The following is a 7,492-nucleotide window of genomic DNA, read 5'->3' on the forward strand; positions in this document are numbered from 1 at the left end:
CATTTAAAATGGATGGAAAACAAGGTAAATATCATTAATACAATAATACAAATGAAAAATAATATGTTTGAGGTCATTTAAGTAAACTGTAATGAGTAATAATAATATAAAAAGTTATTTTTACTGCATTTTTCTGACTCATAAATGTTAATGTTTTTGACATATTAAATCTGATAGATGATGAAAACTCTTATAATCCATTCCTGAGTATAAACAAATAACCTCTAGCAGGTTATTAAATATCTAAACCCATATTTGCAAGGTGAACTCCACAGAACATTTTAAGCCTTGATTGTTAATATGTCTGTAATTTATTCACAGTAATAATTTTATCATATCATTCATGGCAAAAAACTTTTAATGTCCTGAACAAATAAATCTGAAAATACATTCTGACTGGCTGTATTTATATGATGCATGTTTTTATGCAATCTGATTGGCTGTTTTTATATTGTATACATTTCATGGGCAATCTGATTGGCTTGGAGTAGAGAAGATTTTCAGTGGTCATCTTGAATACTGGCTGTACTTGAATAGTGCACATTTTAATATGCAATCTGACTGGCTCTATTTGGCCAGTGGATATATTCATGGGCAACCTGATTAGCCCTAATTGGACAGAGCACATTTGCATACGCAATCTGACTGGCTCCATTTGGGCAGTGCTCATTTGCATATGCAAATTGATTGGCCCAGATGTCTAGCAGGCAGCAGATGGGTGAAAGCTTGGATGAGCTGGGCTCACCACAGTAGGCGAACTTGAGGGACAGCACGCAGCTCTCGTGGCGGTGCAGCTGGTACTTGTCGGGTTTGGAGACGTGCAGCACCTCCACGTTGCTGCTCTCCATCCCCACGGCCAGCCACTCCCCTGTGGGACAGTACCCCAGAGAGAAGATCTGGAAGGAGGGAGAGAAGGAGGGAAAAGCAATTAGAGGATGAGTGGAGGAGAGGGGCAAAACAAAAACATCTGAGGATGAGCAGCGACGCGACAAGCACCTTCACTATCATCAGACAGACAAGCAGCTACAGCACAGTATGGTATAACACTATGAGTGCAAGCCAATCTACCAGAGACAGACCCAGTACAGACGAAGTATTGCCCCTGTATATTCCCAGTACAGTCTAGTATATATCCCCAGAGTAGACTTTATATAACACCAGTATATCCCCAGTACAGACCAGCATAACACCAGTATATGAACATTCACAAATGCACTGTAGCGCTGACTCTAAGGATCAACACTAACACTGAGGCACTGACGCTAAGCATTAACGCTAACGCTAATAGCGAGCACCACCAATGCGGGGGGCGGTGACACCGCACATTAGCACTGAAGAAGACTGAAACTGACACGCCCAAACAGAGGCCTTTTTACCGGCGGTGGTGTGAGAACAGCGTCGCAGACAGTGACGTTTCACCCCCGTCTGCCTGAGGTGAGCAAGCTGTTAATTATAAAAATTACTCTGCGGATTAAAATATGAATTTAGACTCACAGCTCGACGCCCCGCGCGGCTCTCAGGCGCGAGCACGACTCACGCGCCACCCGCGGGCGAAATATTAATTAGCAAATTACAGGCATTTATTTATTTTAAAAAAATGTTCTATTCTTGACGGAGTCCAGGTCCAGTTAGAGAATTTCAAAGTTCAAGACTGTCAGCACCTGACAAGTTCAACTCATTTGTTTTATTTTAGAAAGAGAGGGTTTTATTTTTTTTATTCAACGCCTTCAGTTTTAATGTATTATGTTTTAATGTATTAATGTATTAACCTCATGTTTTAATGTATTAACCTCGTGTACTGAGGCAGAAAAATTTGAATTAAATTAAGTCCAGAAATTAGGAAAGAAATGCACATTTGTTTTTAAAACTTTTGCTATTTCTTTTTTAGTTTTCATTGTGCATCATTGATATCTGTAATACTATAATTAGGGTATTTATTTTTGAACACTTCCCCTTTAGCCATCTGCACCTCAATGGGATTTTCAGGTAGAATAAAGGGTTGATACCATTTAAAACCTTGGGGGGGGGGGGTCATATGCACCTTTCAGTACCACATTCCATACAGTGCGTGTCTAGTTTTGCTTGTGTTGCCAATAACATTAAGCTCCACAGCGATGATTTCAGATCAGATTTAAAGATCCAGAAATTAAATGATTATTTTAGGACACAAAATTCCAGAGTGGAAAAAAAAAAAAGCAAAGTAATTTCAATATGAGTTTATACAGTCATGGTAACACCAGTGCGTTCACAGACAGCACTGTGACAGAACAGAATGAATGGTCGACCCCCCCGGTCCCCCCGGCCCCCCCCCCGACATGATTCTGAAGTATTACCTCTCCGGTACGAGGGTATTTCACAGACTAATTTGCGAGAGGCACAGAGTGTGTAATTCAGCGGGACGTATATCGAAGCTGAAAGGACCTGTTCCAACCCAAAATGGATTAATCAGGATTTGAAGCTGCCTCCGAGGGCTTTTGGGATTTTTGGGCTCGTTGAGATAGGCACGCTGGGTCATTACTGTACGTGTGTGTGTGTGTGTGATCATGGGACCATTTCTCCCGTATTTCAAAGCATTTTATCCTTAATTTCATTAGCCAAATGTACGTCGAGCAGCACTGACTTTTTTCTATCAGTTTCTTGTGGGAAACTGAAGAACAGCCCCTCTTTGTGATTAGATTGTATCGGGCCTTAAATGTAAAGCTGACCTGCGGGGTCTGGCTCGATTTTGTTTCAGTTCACCTCACTGGACACGTCCACCTCCAGGTTGTCCTCACTTTTGCCTCCATCGCTGTCCTGTGGGACACACGCACACACACACACACACACACACACAGTGCGTATACACACACACACACACACACACGCACGCACGCACACACACAGCACATACACACACAGTGCGTATACACACACACACACACACGCACGCACGCATGCACACACGCACACAAACACACACACACACAAACACACAGCACACACACACGCACAGAGCACATACACACACAGTGCGTATACACACACAAACACACACACACACACACACACACACACAAACACACACACACACGTCTGTGATATGCCCGTCATTTCAGACTCACATCTGCCTGGAAGGAGAGTCTCAAAGATGACATCATCCATCACAAGAGCAAGGAAGTCCGGGACATGAGCCCTGTATCCACGGTGACAAAGGAAGATGGTGGTGACTGACAGTGCGGCTGGCTTATGACATCAGTGCCACCTCACACACACACTTCTCACATACCACACCGTCTATACACACTTTCTCCACACCCCACGACCACGCACGCATGCACACGCGCACACAGACGCTCACTCTCTCACACACATACACACACAGACACTCACTCTCTCACACACACACACACGCACGCACACACACACTCTCTCTCTCACGTACGCACACACACAAGTGCACACACACACACACACGCACACACAAACACTACTCTCTTACCACACACACAGCACGGACGACACACAGCTTCTCTCTCACGTACGCACACACACAGTCACACACACACACACGCACACACAAACACTCTCTCTCTCACACACACACACGCACACACACAGACACTCTCTCTCTCACACACACACGCACACACACACACACACACACACACACACAGAGACACTCACTCTCTCTCACACACACACACACACACGCACGCACACACACACCGTGGAAATGAGCCTTGCGCCACAGGCTCAGCACAGCCATTGTGGTCAGAGGCACAGCAAGATTCAATAAAAGGGGGGATTTATCTTTTCTCCCTTCTTCAATTTCACCCTTTTAAATTTATCCCTCCACTCCACTCACTCTCTCTCTCTCCCCCCCCCCCTCTCTCTGTGAGCCAGCTGGCACAATGCCAAACCCCCCATCACCCCCCCCCCCACCCCCCAACTTCCATATGCACAGGATAGATTTGGGGTACAGAATCAGGTAAAGCCCACCCACTCTGAGACACACACCAGAAGAACCATACAAAAAACAGAAAATGGAGGTGAACAAAGTAAAATAAAATGTGAGCACCAGGGACCCAGGAGTGCCAGGGGAGGTGCATCTCAAGTGCGCCAACATTTGGGTAAAGTCGCTCACCGTGCTGTAGTGCCTCCGCATCTCTGCCTTCTCATTGGCCAGCTTCTCACAGACCAGCTTCAGGCTGCAGGAACACCGAGAGCTCTCACACACACCTGTGAAGTGCACCTGTGCTGGGCCTACCTGAGGCATCAGGTCTAACTGTAGTGTGGCCTGCCTGTGGTAACAAAGGAATCAAAGGAAACTTACCCCCCCCCCCCTCCCCACCTCCCCAAAACCCTAATTCAGCCTGCACCGTCAAACTAGGGGCAGCTGCTGAAAAGCCTTCAAGTGCAAATTGAACGTTCCTCAGTTGCCCCTCTACCTCCACCGCCTCCTTTTTTCGATTAGTCCAGTGAGTGCACCAGCTGCGGGGCAGAAATGGTCAGGTTTAACTCAATCGGCAAGTGCACACTGTGTATTGCTAATGGGGATCCTAAATAAATAGATAAACAAATAAATAAGTACAATTTAGTTGCCAAGGATACAGTTGTGGCATCACCTGTACCCACAAGCCACTCATAGGACTCCTACCCTGGATGCTGGTACAGACCCGAGAAAGATCACATGGGGATAGTGGGAGAGATATAGAAGACTCCATTGACCACGATGCAATGCAGCCCACAATACTGCATGAAACTTCAGGCATGCGCATATGGGCACAAATAGAGGACAATGAAACTGTCAGACAGGAAGAGGACGTCCTGAACCTGAGAAGGAATCTAAATTATTTGAAGGGGGTGGGGCAGGAGGACAGGCAGAGGGACACCATGCCTAGGCCACCTGTTGCGGGGTGGGGGGGGGGGAGTGGGGGCGGCAAAGTATCATCCACACCAGTTAATCACAGCACAACAAACACAACAAATCATTACACCCTTTCCCGTCCATCAGGATGTAAACTAGCTCTTCGCTAATTACAAGATCTCATTAAGTGGAGCAGGAACATGGACCTGTCTGGAGGGAGAGCTGGACACAGACATAATCACAATCACATCCGGTGGAATCACAACAATCCAGCTGCACACAGGGGCTGCTACAAGTGATCACTGAGGCACTGGGGTTGATCGCAGCTGGAACAAGTCCCAGCAACTCAAACATTGCCAACTGCGTAGACAAACTCTGTTCTCAAAGCACTGAGGCCTAATCCTCAGACGCATTGTGATGTCAACAGCCATTGCCCCTGAAACTATACTCAGAGGCATTAGTTGAGCTCTCTCTCTTAAAAGCCATGCTCTCTGGCATTGTGACATCATCAGCTGAGCTCTCTCTCAAGCCATACTCTCTGGCATTGTGACATCATCAGCTGAGCTCTCTCTCTTAAAAGCCATACTCTCTGGCATTGTGACATCATCAGTGGAGCTCAGTCTCAAGCAATACTCTCTGGCATTGTGACATCACCAGCTGAGTTCTCTCTGTCAAGCCACGCTCTCTGACATTGTGACATCATTGGCCAAGCTCTCAAGTCATACTCATACCTTAGAACAACAACTCTGGGACCTCATCCAGTAAAAGCAGTCACAACAAACACCCAACCACAACTTCCCCCTGGCAGGGTTCTGCTGTGGTTTCTCCACTGACCTAAAGGCTGCCATTACTGGGTTTGACAGCGCAGATTGGCAGCTGAAAATTGTTGCACACAACAACGCCAAGAATCAGCCGCAGGACGACCAGTAAATGGCAGTCTGCTCGTGCTTAAATAGTCCCTAAAATCTATTGAGTTTTAATTTACTGAAAACCCAGCCAGACACTGGAAGCCAGAAAGTAATTTTTTTCTATACACACAAGCACACACAACACACACACACACACAGACACACACACATAGACACATGCACACACACATGCTTGCACACACACACAAACACACACACGCACACACACACAAATCGACACTGAACTTAGACAACCTCAACTGAAGCATCACACCTATCAAGGTTTGTAAATTAATCTGCAATTACCACACTCACCCCGAAAATTTCATCCCCCCGCCAGACTAACAGACTGTGAATTTTATCATTTAAATGGGGAGGGGGGGGGGAGAGTAGGGGGGCCCCCCACCTGAGGCAGCGAACAGACACGGCCGCCTGTGACCGGGGTCGAAAACGCCTCCGATGAGACTGAGCGATTCTGGCAGCTCAAACCTGGCCTGAATCTCTGAGCAGCATGAGAGAGATCTATTCCTTTATTCCTCCTTTCTGCACTTCCCCCCCCCCTCTCTCTCTCTCTCTCTCCCTCCCTCCTCCACTTTAATCTTCATTTCTCTTGCCGGAACAGAGAGATGAGGCTCCGCTGCTCCCCCTTGCCCCCTGATTACCGCATTTTTCGGAGAGGCTGCACTGCTGAACCTGGCCTACTGGGACCCAATCCCACAGACCCAGTTACCGCCCCCACCCCCCACCTTCACCCCCCCCATCAGCGGGATGATTTACCTGTTCAGCCCCACAGAGACTCTTCCCGGGGGGGGGGGGCTATGTCTTCATCCAATCAGCTGCCAGCATCTCTGCACAGGCCCCAAGGCGGGAATAATCCGAGAGCGTGCGATTCCGCGAATCTCCGTCAAACGTGGCGAGAGGTTCTTCGCCTCTCTGTCAGGCGGGCGAGAGACGGGGTCCTCAGGGCCTCGGGCCTTCAGATCCGTGGACCTGGGACTGCCCTTAAAAGAGCCTGAATAAAAAGCCTTTTCATCTGGCACTGAACCCGGGTGAAGCCACTGATAAACAGCACCTGCCATTTCTGCATCACCTTCAGGTGGGGGGGGCGGGGGGGGGGTTATGACTACTACACGGCAAAAGGTTCGGTGCAAAAAAAAAAAAAAAAGAGGGGCAGGAATACATCCTGGACGGATTGCCAGTCCAACACAGGGACATATACCATTCACACACCACAGTGCCTTTTAGGAAGAATTGGTCTTTTTCAGAAGAAAATAAATTTAAAGAAGAATAAATTAATGAAATGAGATATGTGACCTGCAGAGCATCCATAACTGGTCTCCTCACATTCATTAGCTTGCTTCCGGCAGTTAGCGACAGTTTGTTTGAAGAGAAAAACCCAAATGCGTGGACCCTGCTCACTTATTTAAACTACTGAGCTGCTAATTGGGCATTAAGCCTGATGAAGTCTCCGTGATGCATAAACACACTTCAGCGCACACACCCAAATGAGAACACACACAGTTTCTCTCTCACACACACAAACACACACACACACGCACACAGTTTCTCTCTCACACACACAAACACACACACGCACACAGTTTCTCTCTCACACACACACAAACACACACACAGTCTCACACACACACACGCACACAGTTTCTCTCTCACACACACAAACACACACACAGTCTCACACACACACACGCACACGCACACAGTTTCTCTCTCACACACA

General features: G+C 47.2%; 1 long non-coding RNA gene across 1 annotated transcript; it reads right to left on the reverse strand.

Moving 5' to 3' along the window:
- Positions 1–285: 285 nt before the first annotated feature.
- On the reverse strand, positions 286–4,487 carry LOC135251352 (uncharacterized). Its single transcript, XR_010329130.1, has 4 exons — positions 4,124–4,487; positions 3,102–3,172; positions 2,706–2,793; positions 286–896 (listed from the first exon to the last, which is right to left on the reverse strand). It is a non-coding gene; the product is annotated as an uncharacterized LOC135251352 (long non-coding RNA).
- Between the last annotated feature and the right edge of the window lie 3,005 nt (positions 4,488–7,492).

Source organism: Anguilla rostrata, chromosome 3 (assembly GCF_018555375.3).
Source record: "Anguilla rostrata isolate EN2019 chromosome 3, ASM1855537v3, whole genome shotgun sequence".
In the NCBI taxonomy this organism is placed as follows: domain Eukaryota; kingdom Metazoa; phylum Chordata; class Actinopteri; order Anguilliformes; family Anguillidae; genus Anguilla; species Anguilla rostrata.